Source organism: Motacilla alba, chromosome 3 (assembly GCF_015832195.1).
Source record: "Motacilla alba alba isolate MOTALB_02 chromosome 3, Motacilla_alba_V1.0_pri, whole genome shotgun sequence".
Classification (NCBI taxonomy): domain Eukaryota; kingdom Metazoa; phylum Chordata; class Aves; order Passeriformes; family Motacillidae; genus Motacilla; species Motacilla alba.
The window spans coordinates 997186-1017271 of record NC_052018.1 but is presented as its reverse complement, the minus strand read 5'-3'; the positions used below and the strand labels follow the sequence as shown (position 1 = coordinate 1017271).

At 52.0% G+C, this 20086-nt stretch overlaps 2 protein-coding genes and 1 pseudogene across 2 annotated transcripts in view; all 3 read left to right on the top strand.

Moving 5' to 3' along the window:
* LOC119699070 overlaps positions 1 to 16056 on the top strand; it is a 75614-nt pseudogene extending 59558 nt beyond the window's left edge.
* Positions 1 to 20086, top strand: part of LOC119699072 (interferon-induced very large GTPase 1-like) — a 179779-nt gene that overhangs the window by 102199 nt on the left and 57494 nt on the right. The window lies entirely within an intron of this gene.
* The window catches only part of LOC119698525 (interferon-induced very large GTPase 1-like), a 39992-nt gene continuing 22961 nt past the window's right edge, over positions 3056 to 20086 (top strand). Inside the window, exons 1-2 of the mRNA XM_038130495.1 lie at positions 3056 to 3189; positions 5729 to 5891. The gene's annotated coding sequence lies outside the window, so the exon portion shown is untranslated. The remainder of the gene's footprint in view (positions 3190 to 5728; positions 5892 to 20086) is intronic.

Here is a 20086-nt window from a genome sequence, read left to right as displayed (position 1 = left end):
GGCTAGCTGACTTGAGGGGCCTTTTATGTAAAAAGTTGGGAAGGAGGGGGAGAAAGAGCGCAATAGTCTTGTGATCTCAACAGTGGGGAGAGCTATTGTTTTCCTGGTTCACTGCCTGCAGGCAAACATGATCAGTTCAGTTAGCTGTTCTCCCCACACACACACTGCCCTCCTCCCCCCAGATTACAGATTTCAGTCCTTGAGGAGAAAAAGAGTCTTGTCCACATAGGGATTTCATGTCTCAGTCTTAGAGGGAGTGGTTTCTCCCATCTCAGTCCATCTGCCACGGTGGTTGTTCAGTAGATGAAGGGTCTTCTGTGGAGACCACCGAAGGGTAATTCCAGAAGAGAGTCCAGCCAGGCTTGGGGGTGGAAAACTCCAGGCCATTGTTACAGAGCGGTGCAGGCGAAGGAAGGTCAAGATGCCCCTCGTCCTTTTCTCTGGGAGCAGTGTAGCGTGAGGTACAGTAACTCAAGTTCCAGTCCCGGGAACTTGGCGAACCCCCACCAAACCAGGATGTAGGATCCTCTTTCTTTCGGTGGTCTCAGTCCTTTTTTCTTGACGATCGTGAGGCAGATAAGAAAGCAATTTTGGGCAGAGTCTTACACTGGGTCACGTATTCCAGCCTGGATTTAGGCATGGAGGCTTGGCGTGCTCTGCCCTTTGCAGCTTCCAAAGCTGGGTTACCTTGTCAGACTCACACATGGGGCTGGAAGGGACTTTAAAGCTCATCCAGTGCCATCCCTTGCCATGGGCAGGGACACCTTCCACTGTCCCAGGTTGCTCCAGTCCAGTCCAACCTGGACTGGAACACTTCCAGGGGGATCCAGGGGCAGCCAGGGGCAGCCACAGCTTCTCTAGGCAACCTGTGCCAGGGCCTGGCTGTGCCTCAGCCTGTGAGCTGTGCCTGGCAGAAGCTCTCTGGCCACACACCATTGACTTGAAGAGACAGTGGATGTGGGGGGATGTGGAGGAGGCAGAGTGTCCCCAACATGGGAAGGAGCCTGTCCTTGGAGAGGAGCTGGTGTCCCTGGGGCTGACAGAGCAGGAGCAGAGGAGCTTGATGCAGGATGATCCCCAGCCTTCTCCAGCCCTGGCTGGGTCACTCCTGCCATGGAGTCAGGAGTGCAGATGGCTTCAGTTTGCAGTGTGCATGTTCCTGCTGGCTGGGGGCAAGGCAGGAGTGTGCTCCTGCTGTCCCAGGCTGGCAGGGGCAGAGAGGGAATGGTTCTCTGGGGCACCTGAAGGGATACTGAGGAGCTCCTGAGTCTGAGGAAGCCGTGCAGCACAAGGTGCAGTGCTGGCAGAGAGGGTGTCATGGTTTAATGGTGCTGGAGAAGATTTCCTGGGGGTGTTGTGCAGTAGCTGGACACAAGCCCAAGTGTGCCAGAGGCCAATGGCCACTGGGCTGTGCCAGCTCTGCGGTGGCAGCAGGGCCAGGGCAGTGCCTGTCCCCTGTGCTGGCACTGCTGGGGCACCTCCAGTGCTGGGGGCAGCTCTGGGCCCCTCCTGCCAGCAAGAGAGACCTGCAGGGGCTGGAGTGTGTCCAGGGAAGGGAATGGAGCTGGGAAGGGAATGGAGCCCCAGGAGGGGCTGAGGGAGCTGGAAAGGGGCTCAGCCTGGAGGAAAGAAGACTCAGGGGGGACCCTGTGGCTCTGCACAACTCCCTGACAGGAGGGGACAGCCGGGGGCGGGGGGGTCGGGCTCCTCTCCCAGGAAACAGGGACAGGACAAGGGGAAATGGCCGCAAGCCTGGGCAGGCTCAGATTGGACATCAGAAGGAATTTATTCCTGGAAAGGGTGCTCAGGCCTTGGCAGAGACTGCCCAGGGAGGTTTGGAGTGCCCATCCCTGGAGGTGTTCAGGGAAGGGCTGGACATGGCACTCAGAGCTCTGGGCTGGGGACTAGACGGGCATCAGTCACAGACTGGACTCCAGGGTCTGGGAGGTCTTTTCCAGCCTCATTGATCCTGGGATTCTGTGCCTGTAACACTCCTGCAGCAGGGAATTCTTTGGCTGGAGGAAATATCCCTCTGGAGACAGGCTCAGCTAAACGTGGACCAGAGGGACCAAATCCATGCTCTGTGGGTGATGTGTCCCAGCCCTGCCTGGCAGCTGCTGAGGCTTCCCCTGAGGCCACACAAATGCCAGCTGTGTCTGCTCCAGCACCCTTGACTTGTCAGCCTGGGCCAGGTGATGGCTGGCCCTGGCAGGCTGGAGGTCTCCATATCCAAACTCCAGTGCTTGTTTTGAGGCCTCACACTCAGGATTGGTGTGTCCACGTGCCAAGGGAAAAGCAATCCAGGTCCCCTGCTCTGGTTGGGTGTTGAATGTCCTGTGCCAAACCCCAGCGCTCTGTTACTGTCAGGTGGGGGGTGTCCCTGCCAAGAAAGCTGCAGTCAGGCTCTGTTCCTCCTTTGCTTCCTCTGCTGGAGATGTGCCCAAGGAAGGCTAGGTTGCCTGGAGCAAGCTGGGACAGTGGCAGGTGTCCCTGTCTTGGAAAGGGGCAGACACTACTTCTGCGGGAATTCCATCCCAGCTCGTCACAAAATCTCCCAGGGAAGAATTCCTGCACAAGTCAGGGGCTGATGGTTTTGGAGGTTGTCTCTGGTGTCCCTGGGCTGTTCAGAGCACAGATCTGATGACACCAATAAGCATCTTCCCCCATCCCTCCTCTCATCAGAGCTTGGGGTGCTCACCTGGAGAGGAGAAGGCTCCAGGGAGAGCTCAGAGCCCCTTCCAGTACCTGGAGGGGTTCCAGGATGGGATATTGGGCATTAGGAATTCCTCCCTGTAAGGGTGGACACGCCTTGGCAGAGGATGTCCAGTTCTGGGATTCCATCATCCAGGCTAAGGGGAGCAGGGTGGGTGGTTTCCAGCCAGGAGCCCCAGGCTCTGCCCAGCTCCTGCTGCCTTCCATGGAATCATAGAATCATCAAGGCAGGAAAAGACCTCCAACCTCCTCAAGTCCACCTCTCACAAAAAACTTTATCACGGCCAAACACACGTGAAACCAGCAGCAGTTTCACTTTCACACTGCAGCAGGAAAACACATTATTTACAGGAAAGCAGCAGCTGCTCCCCGACTGCCTGCACAACAGCAGAAGCAGCTCTCTCTAAAAGAGCCGGAGCTGTTTGGGTTGTGCGGGACTTCTCCCAGCCCGGGAGCTGCGGGGCCCGGAGGGAGAAGGTAGAGGATGGGGATGGGGATGAGGATGGGGAGGAGCAGCGGGGCTGGGAGCCGGGAGCAGCCGGGAGCGGGATCTTGTCGCTCCCCTGTCTCCTGTTCCCGGTGCTTTGCCAGGGCTTGGGAGATGGCAGAGCAGGAGAAGAGGGGGCTGAGGGCAGCGGGCGGGCGCTGTGTGCTCCGAGCGTGGGCTGCAGGAAGCCGCCTTTGCTGGCACCGCTTTGGGGGAGCTCGGGGGAGCCGTGTGCGCTGCGGGGGCTGAGCTGGGAGGGTGCCGGGGTCAGAGCGGCCGGAGCGGAGCGGCGGGGGAAGGAGGAGGGATGCGGGGGATGGAGGGGCACAGGGAAGTCTGCGGAGGCGCCAAGGCTGGCCCGAGAGCTGGCAGCGGGGCTGGCCGGGCACAGATGCCGAGCGGGGCCCCTTCCCTGCCGCCAGCCCGTGCCCGGCCGGGAAACGCTCCCCGCAGGCGGGGCCGACCCTGCCCGGCCCGGACACCCCCAGCCCCGCGGTGGGGCCGGATGGCTGCGCTCCCCTGCAGGCAGGAGCCGGGGGGGATCATTCCTTCTCCTGCCCGTGCAGGGAGGGTGGGATTCTCCTCTCTTACAGTCTAAGCATAACCACCCCGAGTGCTCGGGTCTGTGGGACAGCCCCACAAAGGCAGCAGTGTTCCCAGAGCCCCTTTCCCAGGGGCAGGGGTGCTTAAAACACTCTCGGGGGGCTGTTCCTGTCAAACGGGGTGCAGGCATTCCCATGGCAGGTCCTGCTGCCAGCCTTGCTGCTTCCCTCCTTTGCTTCCAAGGAGGAATTCGGTCCCCACTTATGCCCTGAATGTGCTCCGTGCCTCTCTGCGGGCACTGACACAGCCGCATGGGGTTTTTCCCCTATTCCTGCAGCACTGGGAAGCCTTGCAGGGACTGCCAAGGGTGCCTGGAGGCAGGCTCAGGGTGTGGCTGGGCTGGAGTTAATGTTGTCCAGGACAGCCTCTGGCTCCTGAGACTGAACCAGCCCTAGCATCACTCTAGTGGGAGAGAATTTGGGAGAGAACTCTAGTGGGAGAGATTTGGGACTGTGAAAAGTGGCCCGAGTGGACAAGTTCCAGCATTGACCCTGAGCCAACCGTTCCCTTCCTGAGCAGCCGCTCTGCACTGAGGCTCTGCTGCCCAGGGAGCAGCTGGACATGCGCCCAAAGAAAACAATTGGTGTCTGAAGTCCCTCCTGTGCTCCGCCAGCAGGCCCAGCTTTCCTCTGCTGCTGAACTGACCTTATCTTGAGCCAGCAGCTTTTCCTGTTTCTGCTGTCCCCCTCCTGCTGGTGGGAGCAGACGAGCTGCTGGGGGGGCTCAGTGCCTGCTGGGATCCAAGCCCAGCGCTGCTTCTCCCTGCTCTCCAGGACCCTGAGCTTCCCCCCAGCAGCAGCTGCGTGATGTGGGCAGGGGTGGGACAGGACCCTGCTGCCCCATTGTCAGTTCTGTTCCCCTGGCTCTGCCCCCTCCTCACCTTGGCTGCTGCCCCGAGAGCACAGATGTTCCCTGGACAGCCTCTCACCCATCAGCAGCCCCGAGTCCTTCTCCTCAGGGCTGCTCTCAATCCATTCTCTTCCCAGCTTGTGCCTGTGCCTGGAATTGCCCTGACCCAGGGACAGCACCTGCACTGGGCCTTGCTGACCTTCATGGGCTTTGCTCTGTCCCACCTCTTCAGCATGTGCAGCTTCCTTCTGGTGGGGGAACATGGATATGGGTCCCAGGTGAAACCCTGCTCTGCTCACCTCCCCAGAAGAGCCCTGAGGAGTCTTTGCTGCCTAGGCAATCCCCAGTGGAGGAGAAGGGTTGACCTCCAGTGCTCCCTGGAATGAATATGCCATGCTCATGGGTTTCCTTCTCCTGGCTGTCTGCTCTTCTCTATTGGAATATTTACCAATATTACTGATGGGATGTGCCTCTGCTTACCTGGCCCTGCGTCTAAACCAAATAGCAGCAACTGAGGTGTTTCACCCCAGAGACACTATTGGCTAGCTGGATGTTGTAGCAGAGCACATGAGGACAAGTCCAGGCATGCCAGAGCCCCAGGTAGCAGCAGGATGGAGTTTTCCTCTGGCAGAGGGTCCGCTCTTCAGGTTCTTGCTGATGGAGAAGCCTTAAGGCGGTGGTGAAGGAAGGAGTTGGTTCTGACAGAGGGTTTCAATCCAGAGATTTTATTCTGGGCTGTGTGGCCCCTGAATCTAGCAACAGTTCTAACAGAACCCCTGACTGCATGGTTGCTGTTCCTTTTAAGCCCGGGGAGAGGGGGAGGGAAGGGGTAGGGATCCCACCAACCAGGCACAGGGTGGGCAGGTCTCAGGTGAAATGGACACCTGGATGGGCCAATGGCCCCCACGGGTGGAAGGCATCTTTTGAACTCTGCCAGTCACTCCCTGCTGGAATGCCAGGACTGACAGCGCTCAGCAGGGGTCAGGGTGTGGGGAAAGGAGAGGTGATTGGCACCTGGGGAAGGACCAGGATAACTGAGACGAGCTATGGCATCACACTGCAACAATTCTCCCTTAGGATTCTGAGACTTCCTGCTGCTCTTCCTCCTCAGTTCTTGAGGGGTTCCCATCTTCTCCACATCCTGCTGTCTACCCCAGGCCTGCCACTGCTGCTGTGCTGTGTCCCTGACCCTGGTCTGCTGGAAGCCAAGGCTGGGAGCAACGGGAGCATCTGCTGTGAGGTGGGTGAGGGGAATCAGAGCCCACAGCCCTTGCACACATTGCCCAAATCTGCAGGGATTCCCAAGGGAAAGCTGCTCCTGAAGGCTCTGGGAGGGCACAGGAGCCCAGGCCAAGCCCCTGGGATCAATTCCTGTGCTGGTGACAGTGTTGTGGCCTTGGTGGGATTGAAGCTGAATGCTCAGAAGGATTTTTTGCAAGGAATAAATCTCTCCTGTATCCAAATGAAGTGAGACTAGGACAATTCTCCCAGTTGTGTGACAGAGTCAAAACCCCAGAGGTTTAAAGGCAGTTGCCCAGTAGAAGGTTTGCAGGCACTTTTCCTCCTGTCACCAGAGATTTTGAACTTGGTGGCTCCGTGGTGGCTTGTTGCACATCCCAGCTAGATGGTGACAGGGCAGGGGTGACAGTCCCCCTCTCTCAGCCCAACAGAATCCCAGCTACCTGTGGAGGTGCAGTGTGGAAACAAAAGGGCAACAGAATGGGTCCTGGGGTAGAACTCAGGGTAACTTTATTAGATGGCAAAACTCCCCCTCCCCAAGGTCCCAGGACCCCAAACTCAGGGCAGACAACAGCTTATGAACGAGGGGAGGTCTCAGGGGAGGATACAATCTTTAAGTAATCAGGAGAAATACAAGGTGGGGAATACAACGGATAAACCAATGGAGATTTTCAAGGGAGGAAAACATGCTCAGTTAACTAACGGGGTTTGGAAGAAACAAAACTGGCAGGGAAGTTTCTAGGTGAAAGGCAGGTTGGGGAGAAACTGGCATTTCATGGAAGTAGGAGTAAAGAAAGTCCTGGGGAAAGGGGATGGAAAGGAGGAGTTTAAAACTTGGCAGAGAATAGCTAGATAATAGACAAACACCAATCACTTAAATAAACTAAATAACAAGAAAGGAGCAAGTCTAGTTTTAAAAACTTGAAATACAAAATGGGCAACCTGTGCCACTCTAAAAGCAGGAAAAGGACAGCATAATGAAAATACAAATTAAACAACAAGCATATTAATAAAACTAAAAAGCACACTACAACAGTGGCTGAAGCCAAGATGGCCACCAAAGGGCACCTGTCTGACAAGACCCTCTGTGCTAAGGAGAAGCAGATCACAGAGGGCACCTCTCTGAGTTGGCTCCCAGCATCTCCAGTCTCTTCTAATGGGCCACCAGGATGTCCCAGGCACAGCTGTGGGCAGGGACAAGGTGGATTTTCCCCCTGCACTGGGCTGGGCCCCTGAGTGTGCCAGGAAGCAGCTCCTGGGAAGAGGCCAGAGAGGGGCGAGGGAGGGGCTGCGCTGGCAGCTGGAGCAGGAGCACAGCTCAGAGCCCCTGGGGCCGTGCCGGGCGTGGGGGGAGTGTGTCTGGGGAGTGTGGGGTGCCCATGGGGAGAGTGTGTGAGTGCTGCCTCCGGGTGCTGGGAGCAGCAGGCTGGGCCAGGCAGGGAGCAGGGCAGCCGTGGGCTGGGCAGAGGCTGCAGGATGCAGGCAGGGCTGTAGGATGGGCAGAGGGGCTGTGCCAGTGCTCCAGGGAGCCAGGAATGGCCCCGGCTGTCTGCACTTGTGGATTGAGGAGTTCTGCTGGGAGGACGTGGGTGATGGTGAAGGCAGCACCTTTTCCAGGGCACGTTGTGTGGCTGAGTGAGTCTCTACGTGTGGATGTCTGTATGTGTGTCTGTGTGTGTCTGTGTTTCTGTATCTGTAACTGAGTGTGTGTCTGTCCTAGGGTGACGTTATGATGCTTGTATCCCCAGTTATCTGTTCTGTTTATGCTGGATATTATGTTCTGTGCCTTAAAGACTGACTCTGAAGAGCAAAGTTTTGTTTTGTTTTGTTTTGTTTTGTTTTGGTATCAGCCTGCTCCCCCACAGCTGGCAGGAGACAGAGACAGGGCAGTACATAGTGTTGTTTTGGCTTTTTGCTTTGCTTTTCGCTTTGCTCTTGCTCCTGCTCCTGCTTTGCTCTTGCTTTTGCTTCTGTTTGTTAGTTTGTTTAGCCAAGCAGTCTGAATTTTTCCCTGGACTGTTTTTTCTTTCCCTTTCTTGGAGCCACTCGAGCCTGCTCCGGACTTGGACCTGGAAACACCGAGAGTTTGCGCTTTGTGGCCTGCAGCAGCCATCCCTAACGCTGGAGGGACCAACATGAGAGTGACCCCTCCCAAAAGAGACTTTCTGAATTTGTCATCTTTTTCAGAGCAGTGAAAGAGTGTTGTCATCTGGTATTGTTGCTTCTGTGTGCTGGGGGGTGCTTTGCCTGTTAAATAAACAGGTTCTTTCCACTTCTCTCCAAGGAATCCTTCCCGAACCAGTTGGGGGAAGGGGCTGTATGGATTTGTTTTCTGCAGGGGCCCTCTTTTGAGGTTCTCTCCCGAATTTGCCCTAAACCAGGGCAGTGTCTGTATCTGTATTTCTGTTTCTGTGTGTCCCTGTGTCAGTGCTCCAGGGAGCCAGGAATGCCCCCGGCTGTCTGCACTTGTGGATTGAGGAGTTCTGCTGGGAGGATGTGAGTGATGGTGAAGGCAGCACCTTGTCCAGGGCAGGTTGTGTGGCTGAGAGAGTCTGTGTGTCTCTGTGTCTCCCTGTATCTCTGTTGTCTGTGCTGTCCCTGGAAAACACACTCACCTTCAGGGTTGATCTGGCAAACAGGAAAGCAACAGGCACATCCAGAGTGCAGGGAAGGAGACCCTGGCTCTTGTGCCATCCCTGGCCTGGCTCCAGCAGCTAGGTGGGAGCAATCCCCCGGGCTGCAGCTGCTGCTGAGCCTCTGCCAAGAGCCTGGGGCCTCTGACAACACCTTAGGGAAATTCTCTGTTCTTCCTCCACAGCCATGGCTTCTCAGGAGGACACACAGGAGGGGGATGCAAAGGCACAGCTCCAGGCAGAGGCATTTGAGAAGGAAGGACTGGATGCTGGATACTGGCTGCCCAAAGCTTCTCAGATCCTGGGAATCAAGTGCAGAGAAGCCCTGCAACATCTGGAATATTAAAATTACCTCAAGCTGGAGTGTGAGGTAAGGCATCCCTGGGAGAAAAAGGCACTCCTAAAACTCCTGAGAATAACAGATGAGAAAAAAAACACTAAAGAGGTGCAGAAGGAGTACTTGGACAAGAAAAAGCAAAAACAAGAAGAGGCCAAACAAGCCCTGAAGGATCTGACAGAAATGCTCAAGAGCCGCAGCCACAGCCAGGATGCTCTGAGGAAGAAAGCAGAGACTCTGTGGCAAGCCATGGAGATTCCCAAAGGGTTCTGGCCACCACCAGAGAAACCCTTGGCAGATGTGGTGGAGAGCATCCAGAAGCAGCTGGAGCAGCAGGAGCAGTCAGCAGGCAGGAGGGAGAACATCCCTGACACGGAGGTGCTGACGCGGGCGTCGGGGGGACTGGCCCTGCAGGGCATCTACAGAACCAGCAGACCTGAAGATGTGCTGGCAAGGCGAGAGCAGCTCCTCAGGGTTCCTGAGGGATTCCAGCTGGCTGGTCCGGAGCAAGGATCGCTGCTTGAGAGGAAGGAGTTCTCCTCCTCTGCAGCAGAATCCACTTTCACCAAGTCCATGGAGCACCTGGGGTTCAGCATGAGCATGTCTGCCATCGTCTGGAAGGACGAAGTAGGAGAAGTCCAACATCCAAGAGGAAATATAGAGTACAGCACCTCCTCACAGTCAGAGGACATGCAGCAGTCCCGCTCTGAGCAGAGCTACTATTGCACCACCAAGTACCAGTACATCCCTCTGGCCTCCTGCTACTTCCAAAGGCATCAGCTTCGCCTCTCAGATGCGGCTCTGTGGGAGCTGCAAGACATGGAGCAGCAGCTTTTGAGCTTCAGTTGGGAAGAAGACAACCCCGCCTTGGTGAATATGTGTGAGAGCTTCTTCAGCAGGTTTGGGTCCCACATAAACCAGGGTCCCCTCCACTTTGGGGGGATATTCTGGTGGAAGGCGTCTACAGAAGGATTCCGAGCCGAGCAGCGGGAAGAGAGGAGACAACAAGCGTCTGAAGCACTGAACAGCTTTGTCAGCAACAGCTATAGTGACTTCCTGGTAAGTGCTGCTGGGGCCCTGGATGTTTCTAAATCCAGCTCAAAGGCTTCTGTCTCGGCAACAGCCAGAGAGAGTTCTCATAAAGAAATTCAGCTCTACGTGGTGAACACAGGGGGCCCAGCAGACACAGCTTCTCTTCCTCAGTGGAAAACGGGGCTCGTGTCTGATAACACAACGTGGTGCGTTATCGACCGTGGCTTTCAGCTGATCCCAGTGTGGGATGTCATCCTGCGCAATCACTGTGGGGATTTTAAATCCGTAGATCAGTTAAGCAGAGCCCTCAGGGCTGGGTACAAAGCGCTGACAAATCAGGGTATAGGCATCACTTTTGGAGAGGAACTGGGCAGTGCAGTGCAAGAGGCCAGAGATTTCATGGGGACTGTGAGTGCCTGGGATGTGACGAAAGTGGATGAAAGGAAGCTGCTCAGGCTGATGGAACAAAAAGATTATCTGAATGCAAAATCCGGGAACCCCAGTGTGTGGATCAACGTGTGCCTGTCAGACAAAGCCCTGCAGGACTTCCTGGTGAACACCGTGCGCAGCTGCCAGGAGTCACCTCCAGAAAACACCACCTTTATCAAGGTAATGTTGAGGAGCCTCCTGAATCCTCATATCTACTCTGTCAAGGACTTCCCTCAGGCTTCCTCCATTATGCAGTGGGTCTCCCAGACTGAGCACCCGCTTCCCAGATCTCCCAAAGTCTCTGAGCTTCAAGAGCTCATCAAAACACTGCAGCAAATGAAGGAGCACATCCATGCTGTCACCTACGCACCAGGAAGCTCTGCTTCTGATGTTCATGAGGCAAAGATAGAAGCCACCCAGACCAGCAGCCTTGCCATTTATTCCTTACTCCAGTCTCTTGAGGAACAGGCTCAGAAGGACATGGAACTGTTGGTGCTCTTGATTGCAACCAGCACAGGGTATCAGGTGGAAAGCAGCACTTTTCAGCACCTCCTTGGACACCCAGAAATTCACTATCTGGCCAAGGAAATGGAAGCGGCACATAAGGAGTACGTGAACCTGAAGGAGCAAGATGCCAACAGAGCTGAGGCCTTCCTCCTGCTGACGGGTCTGACTGTGACACCCAAATGTCAAGAGCTGTCCCCAGAGCAGAAGAGGGAGCGTTTAGTTTTCATGGAAGATCACATGAAAGGCTTGTGGTCCACACAGATAAAGAATCTCCTCCAAAAGCACTGTGGAGATAAAGACTGGGAGAGGCTGGAAGGGGACTTGGAGTCCTTGATCAGTGAGTGCTTGGATGACAAATGGGATGAGCAGAGGATGCAGAACATACTCAGAGACCTGGAAGACACTCTCCCAACACCTGAGGCCCCCAGTCAGACCCAATCCATGTCAGATAGCTGTGAATCCAAAGGAGATGAAGCCATTGCAAACCAGGAGTTCCTCCAGCTGCTCAAGCGCCTTGGACTGGAATGTCACTATCCAAGGAAAATGGGGTTAGGAGATTTCCACACCATCTGCAAGACATCTCTGCAGGACAGCCAGCCCAGCCAGGACAAGGAACTGCCATTTTTCTTCTTGCAAATGCTGTTAACTGTGGATTACCAGGTGAGGTACCTGACTTGCTGGGAAAGGAGCAACCCAGGCCTTGCACCTGTGCCACAAACCACAGAGCAAGAGGATGAGCTGTCAGATTCCTCAGCAAACTTTCTTGAAAATCTGATGGAAGCAGCCCCTGAATGTGCAAGCAGGGACAGCCATGTGCACCCCATGGACCTGCAGATGGCCATTTTCCATTGTGCTGATGACTTCCTGAGACAGACCCTTGCAACCAAGCTGGCCTTCTGCCAACTGGCGCTGCCTCTGCTGGTGCCCAACCCGAGCACTTCACGCATTGAGTTCCCGCTCTACGCACTCAACCAAATCCAAAGGAGCTGGGAAGAGGCAGACAAGTCAGGAAAGCAGGCCCAAACAAAGAGTTACAACAACAAACTCATCTTTCAGGCACAGACACCCATTGTGTCCTTCATCCGCATTGGCAGCTCAGACTCCTCTTCCAAATCCCAGCTCCTGAACGCTCTGCTGAGCAAACGCAAACATGACACTTTCTTCCACCGCCACTGCAGAGGCAGCACCAGAGAGCGTTTGCTGATGGAAGGGCTGGTGGAGATCGCCTGGTACTGCCCTGGCGGAAGCCCCAGTGACACCTTTGATTGCTGTGTGGCTTTCTGTAACCTGCATGGAGACGCCAGGGATCACAGAGCACAGCTGCAGTTCCTGCAGGAGATATCTGCTGTCAACGTGGCTCTTGTGTCTGAATGGGAGCACATGGACAACAGGGGGATGAAGCTTCTGCAGGACCTGTTGCAGTCACAAAGGCCTTTGGTTTGCCTTCTCACAGAAATAGAGAACGCTGCAGATGGAAAATCCAGCAAAAACATAAAAATAGGGATCAAGAACAGAAATGAAGTGGAACTGATGGAGCAGCTGACCAAGACAATTGGGAATCTCCTGGAAGGGTCTAATCCATGTTTCAGCCTGGAGGCCTGTGTGGACAAAGCTCGCCTGCATGGATTCATAGTGGATGCAGATCAACCCGCGTGTGAGACAGCCAAAGCAAAGGCAAAGGAGCTGGTGGAGCTTCTGAAGAAAGAGAAGCTGTCAGAGATCAAATCCCAGCTGTTGCCACTTCAAGGAAAACTGTGGTACCAGTGGTGCCAAAAGGACAAAGAACTCACTCGCTTGCAGGAGAAGGGGAACAAGAGCATTGAGCATCATCGCAGCCAAATTGAAAATGAGAAGAAAGCAATAAGAGAAAAGCAACTTGAGCGAGCTTTCCCTCTCAACCCACTCATGAAATCATTCCTTGGCTTTCTCCAGGCCCAGCCAGCAGATACCAAGAAATACTTCCTGCAGTGGATGAAGGTCTTTATGGACGAGCTGTCCTGTGAACGCCTTGAAGAACTGAGGAGAGACTATCACAAGTTATGGTCTGAAATCCAGACAGGAAAGAAAAGTAAGAAAAAGCCCAGAGGCAATGCTGAGTGGCTGAGTCACTTGGATGCCCTCTCTGATGAAATCAATGATTCATCCATCGGCCTGGAGCACCTTCTGAGAGAGGCAGGGCAGATTTATGAAGCTCTGCAATTAATGAATACCAAGAATGACAATTTTGAAAAACTGCCAGAAATCGCAGCAGAGCTGATGGTTTTAGGATATCCCGTGGAGCTGATGGATGGGGATGCTTCTTACCTGCCCTTGCGCTGGGTGGGAGCAATCTTTGACAGCTTAATTGAGAGGCTGGGGGACAAACGAGTGTTTGTGCTCTCCGTGCTGGGCATCCAGAGCACGGGCAAGTCCACCCTGCTGAATGCCATGTTTGGTCTGCAGTTCAACGTCAGCGCAGGGAGATGCACCCGCGGAGCCTTCATGCAGCTCATCCCAGTGGCAGAGGAGCTGCAGCAAGACTTGGGCTTTGATTTTGTGCTGGTGGTTGACACAGAGGGACTTCGTGCCATCGAGATGGCCAATAAACACTCCCTGAACCATGACAACGAGCTGGCCACCTTTGTCATTGGTGTTGGCAACGTGACTCTGATCAATATCTTTGGAGAAAATCCGTCAGAAATGCAAGATGTTCTCCAGATCGCTGTGCAGGCTTTCCTGAGGATGAAGAAAGTCAATCTTTCCCCAAGCTGCCTCTTTGTCCACCAAAACGTGGGAGAAGCAACTGCCAAGGAGCAGAACATGGAAGGACAAAGGCGTTTGCAGGAAAAGCTGGATGAAATGGCAGTGGTGGCTGCTCAGCAGGAATTCTGTGACATCTCCTCTTTCAGTGATGTCATTGGCTTTGATGTGAACACCCACATTCACTACTTTGCTCACCTGTGGGAAGGAAGCCCCCCAATGGCACCACCCAACCCCACCTACAGCCAGAACGTCCAGCAACTCAAGGGCAAAATCCTCCAGGCTGCCAAGAAGTCACAGCGCAGCATTTTGAGGCTCTCAAGCCTGAAGGATCGTATTGGTGACCTCTGGAATGCTTTGCTGAATGAAAACTTTGTCTTCAGCTTCAAGAATTCCCTGGAGATTGCTGTCTACAGGAGACTGGAAAGTGCCTTTAGTCAGTGGACCTGGAGGTTGAGGAGTCACATCTTAGATGTACAGATGAGACTGGACAACAAAATTCGGAATGGGGACTTGCAGAATGTCACCAGAGGACACCTTGAAGGGCTGGTGCAAGAGACAAGTGATGCCATTGAGAAAGAAATGGAAAATTATTTCAGGGAAGACAAAGACGGTGAGACACTGGTGCAGTGGAAATCCAGCACAGGGTTGAAGCTGAAAGAACTAAAAGAGACTCTTCTTCTTGAAACACAAAAGAAATGTGAGAATCTCATTGAGAATCTGAGGGAGCAGAGGAAACTGGATGCAAGGAAGTTGAAATATGAAGATGAGCTGCTGAGAAGGAGTCGGGAGCTGGCTGTGAGTCTGAAAGGGAAGAGCCTCAGTGAGAGAGATCTAAAGGACCACTTTACTCTTGTCTGGAACCAGTGGATTACTGAAGTCTCTGTTGCTGCTCCTCCTCCAGAACGGGTGGATATTGATGGGGAAATTGAAGATGTCCTTCTTGAGTATTTTAAGGAGCCGGGAATCCATGCACAGATCACGTCATTTCCAAAAGGCAGAGGATTTTCTATTGACATGGAGAAACACATCATGATGAAAAAGCATTTTGGTTATATCCCAGATCCCAGGAGTATTCCCAATATAGGTGTTATCAACTGTCAGCACATCACAGACAACATCATAGCATCTGTGATGGCAAACATTGATAAGAAAGAAAAGGAGAAACGCGATTACAGTAGAAATTTTATCCATGAAATATTCAATGAAGTACAGAAAGGTGTGAACTCTGTCCCCAGCAATGCAACCTGTACTTTTAACAGAGAGTACAGCATAGATTTGTCTCTATATCTGTGCAGAATGGCAGCAGAAAGGTTTAAAGCCATGCACGAAGCATTCCGAAAGGCAAATGACCCAGTTGTGTACCTGAGCAGCAAGAGAGAAGATTTCTTCCAATGTTTTCAGATTTCCTGCCAAGGAGCCACTTCAGTCACAACTTTTGCTGTTTTCCTTTGTAACAAGATTGAACCAGCTCTTCGTCGTGCTGTCTATGAGAGGATGGCTAAAGACATCGCTAAGGACATGCAGAAATTTCCTGATTTCCAGGGCAGCAGAGCCAATCTGGAAGTTTGCATCCTGAAATACCTGGCAGAACAGGAAAATTTTGAGTATTTCCAGCAGTACCTTACATCTCCAAAACAGTTTTTTGACAGTTACATTGAGACACGAGTTAGGGAGCACTCTTTAGATGAAAGTAGGAGGCTCAGGGTATTTTTAGATTCCTCCCTAAATCTTCTCTATGAAAACATCCTTTCAGCTGTTTCTTTATCAACTCAAATTGTCAAAGACAGAAAAGACAGAGAGGACAAAATCTCTCTCTGGCTGGATGAATTTTGCAGGGAACTGTCAGAGGTGATCAACTTGCCCAGAAGTGACCTGAAGGGCATCGAGCACCAGGAGGTCACAGACATTGAGTTCCTGAGCAGGGCCATGGCAGAAGCTCTGGATGACCTGAGGAAAAGGCTCATGAAAGAATTGTCTGAAGCTGACCTGAGCTCGTTTCCAAGGCAGCCTCACACCATCCTGGCAGAGCATTTTTCGGGGTGCTGGGAACAGTGTCCCTTTTGTGGGGCTGTCTGCACTAACACCATGTGGAATCACGATGGAGACCATCAGGTGGTCTACCATCGCCCACAAGCTTTGATGGGATCCACATGGTGGAAATATTTATCTGGCATCAAGCATGATACACACGAACTGGTCATTGATATTTGTTCCAGCCTTGTTGCAAGTGACTGCGAATTCAGAGATGATGGTGGTCAATTGATCCCTTACAAAAAATACCGTAATTCTGGACCTCCTTTTTCCACTTGGAACATTCTTCCTGACTCATCCATGCAGGCGTACTGGAAGTGGTTTGTGTCTCATTTCAGGACACAGCTGGAAGCCCTATACAATGGGAAATTTCAGGGCAAAGGAGAAATCCCTGAGGCGTGGCAGAGAATTACCAAGCAGGAAGCACTGTCTGAGCTGGAGAAGCATTAGGCCACATCCATAGGCAGGAAGAACCACAAGAGTTTTGCAGTTTAAGAGAACTTTGTATCAGGCTCTCCACAAAATGCAGTTACAATGATGGTGCTCTCTAACCATGTTCAGATAATGGAATCTAATTTTTCCCAAATTTGGTGAAATAAGGCACATTACTGTAGCCTTCGCTCAGCAATTCCCTCGCTTCATGAGAAAGCCAGAATCCTCCTGCCTTCTTGAAATAAACATTTCCCTCAGCTTTTTCCTAGAGCCAAACCAAATTCTCTCCTTGGGGCAATTAGTCTTGACATCAAGCATGAGCCCAATTACCAAGGCAAGGGCAAAGCTAATGGCAGCGCTCAAAAGCATTCCTTGGATCAGCTGCTGTGAGACAAGAAGGCACAGTACCCCAAAGGCAGTTTTCCTGCAGCAGGGAGCTGTCCTGCTCGGAGAAAGGCCTGAAGGACCTGAGGCCAGCTCCACGCTGGCTGCAAGCTGAGCTGCTTGGCTTTTGGGTGTCATCCTTCCCTCCCTCACTGCAGCCTCCTGGATCAACTTCTCCCAGCAGGAGCTGTTGTGCCTGCGGGCTCAGGAAAGCAGTGACACAACATCCCCAGGGCTCAGGCAGTGTTTTCGCTCCCTGTCTTGGGGGTGTTGTTTCTCTGTGCAGGGCAGCCACTCCTGCTCCAGTGCCTGGGGCTGCTGCACTTCCCTGCAACCCTCAGCCCCAGCAGGAGCTGCTCCTGCCCTTGGCCTGGCTGCTGAGCAAAAGCCTTTGGAATGTCCCATGTGGAGAATCCTTTCTGCCAGCACCTTCCACAACAACTCTCAGATTCAGGGTCCTTTCTCTTCTTGGTTCAGCTTTTTCTGTGCTCTGGGGCCAGGCAGAGCAGCTCCCTCAGGTTCCACTGAAGAGATCCTATTTATTTCCTGATCTTTGACCAAAACAAAGCTGAACAGTTCAAAGGGAAAAATGAAAAAACTGCTCAAGGTTTGCTGCTGCAGCTTCTTGAATGCCAGGGAAAGGGAAAAAAAAAACTTCTTGCTTCAGCTAACAAAAAACCAAGCCAGCTAAGCAACAAAATAATGCTGTCACAGGGGATCCAAGCACACCCGGGAATGAGGCTTTGAACGAAGCCTGCACAAAAGCCCCAAGGCTCCCGTTGTTGCCTTGGAGTGGCTACCTGGAACAGAGGCTAGACAAGATTAAGAAAATAAAAGTGGGCATTTATTAAAGTATGGGGAGGCAGCTGGGCAGTGGAGCAGCGAGTACTGTGGGGATGATGGATGGTCCAGCCATCCTGGCTCTTATGGGGAAGAAACCATGGGAAGTCGAAACAGAAATGTAAGGAGGGAAGCAAAAAGAAATCTAGTGCTTTAAGTAAGTCATGTAAGACTGCAAGTGCTTGGGGTCAAGCCATGTAGCTAAGAAACATTAGGAATGTAATTATTCCTTGGCAGTGTAAAATTTTATTTAAAGCTATTAGAGTATATATACCCAGCTCTAGAGATAACAGACAACTTCACGGCTTCGCTGTATCAACAATAAACAAGTTCTTGCTAACATCTATGAGGAGTCCTGTGTCTCAATCGCTGACATTAAAGGCCTTCAGTAGGAACACCGTAGGCAGACAGAGGCCTCCCAGAGGCTACACCCAAGATGGACGATGGTCACAAGTTTTTCATAGGGTTGTAAGTTAGAACCATTTACATATCATAGGTTAATCCTCCAATTACAGCTTCGGGTAATGAAGTCATTGACCCTCAGTTTGCTTCTTTTTGGGGCCTGAGCCAGCAGGGTGTCCTTGATTTGAAGGCCTAGAGGAATTGTTTTGTCTGAATAAAATGGGAGAACAGTAGCTGACAGGCTACTGGAGTTTTAGAGTTATACCCTAAAGCTGTACAGGATAAAAAAAATGTAAAGGCTAAATCCCAAGGCACCACTGTCCCTTCTCTGAAGCCACCTTAAAGCACCATTTCTGGGCATTAAGCAGAAAATAAGGGAATTGAGTATCATCATAAAATCGCCCCTATATCATGTTCTGTGGGGTTTCACCCTCGGATTGGGATGACCCCGAAAGATGGAAAAGTCCCTCCTCCAACCCGTGCCTTCGAAGAAAGACTCAGTAGTCTTCTGTTGTCTGTTCTCAAGTTTGTTTATTGTTGGTTATCTACAAGATTCTTCTCCCTGAACTGCTGTGGCCCGTTCAGCAGCTCAGACAAAGGCACTCTGCCCTCCCAGGAGGCTGGTGCTATCTTTTATATAATATATTACATACTACATGTTTATACTTTCTTCCTCAATACCTACTATCTATATTGAATGGTGACTTTCTACTCTAAACCAATCTGTGAGTGCCAACATCACCAAAGACATGGAGGCTGGGAAGGAGAAAGAAAGAAGACAGGGCACACCCAAGTCCCTCCATCTTAGATCTCCTGACCCCCATGTACAAAACTTGGACCCCTGCGTACAAGGCTTAAAACCCCCCTGTACAGCACTCAGAAATCCTACCCTTTACTTCGTGACTACTTCTACTACAATATCTAAACTTTTGTGACTTCTTGTTCTTCCTGCAAAGTTGGTAAACTGTTCCATGGGTCAGATTCAAAGCCACAGGGGTCTCTGGCAGCATGCCAGGGTCTCAGATGCTTTTGACCTGGGTCTGGAACGTCCGAGAATGTCTGTGGGACATTCTGAGTTCCGACAGTGTTCCCTTGCAAATAGCACACTGATCTTTTCCTAATGGTCATCATTGAAAACGTCTTCAACATGTTCTGCCTCTTCTCCAACAACTCCTCTCTCTCCTCTGGGACCCATTAGAGCAGCCATCAGTTCTCCATCTTTAGCTCCCCTAGCCAAGCCTGTGTTATTACATAATTTCCAAGCAGTTTCTCACCATTTATTTACATTTCTGGAGTCGTCTGCCCCCAGTCTCTGTAACTTCCTCGTAATGTCTGGAGCCAATTGTCCCATAATTGTGGCTGCCATTTTGTAACACATCTCCTTCTCTGTCAGGGTCCATGTTAGCAAATTTCCCATCTGTATCCATTAATCATTGATGGAAATAGAAATGAGACTCGTTCTTTCCTTGGATTATGAGGTACAATTCTGACATAATTACAGCCTTTGGAATTGCATGTTTTATACAAAAAATTAGGCTAATCTCCGATAAAAATCAGGTAAATCTCTGATATCTGGTCAAAGGCCCCTGTGTCCTGGCTGGTTGTGAAAGGAATGAGAAGGGGGTGTCTTTACAAACAAACTGGTGAATAAAGCCAGACACTGAGAGGGGAAAGAAGCAATGGGAGGAACCATACATTCCAGAGGAATTCCACTGCTCAACGCAGACTCCTCAGTGAAGGCTGTACTAAATCTCTGGACTTAAAGAAAAAGAACAGAGGAAGGAACACAAGGGAGAAGGAAAGCGGGGGCAGGAACACTTGAGAAGGGTGTCTGTAGTGGGAAGTCTGTAGCTGTCAAGTATCTCAGCCAAGGGGGAAAGAGAGAAGGAAATGCATTCAGGGAATGAGGATAAAAAGGAGGCTGCAACCTCCAACAACTTGAGAGACCCCATGGGAAATGCCCAGGACCTTTCCCTTTATTCAAATAAAGTAGCTGGACTCCTCTGTCTCCTTTTTGGACATGAACCTCTGGTGTTTGTGGATGAATTTTCGTGACAGTTGGGATCCAGTCTTGGATCAGCAGGTGGAAAGCATTGATCTGCTTTCCCTGGTTGCACATTTTGAGTATGAACTCATTCTGCCTCTTCCCTTGACTTTGCTACCACCACTGTCTTCTCATCTACATGCAGCAGTGTATGTAAGACCACCTGAATATCATTCCAATCATGACCCTGGGTCCTTACAATGGTGTCAAAAGGCCTTACTTGCCTTCTCAGGAATTTCCCTTTAAGTCCCTGCCAAGTTCTTCCAGGACCTCAACTCAGTTACTAAAAAAGGCATGGTTACCAGTGATGATGCCTGATACCAGATGACCAGTCCATCTGCACCTTCCACCCACCTGAGAGGGACTTGAACTGCCCCCTTTCC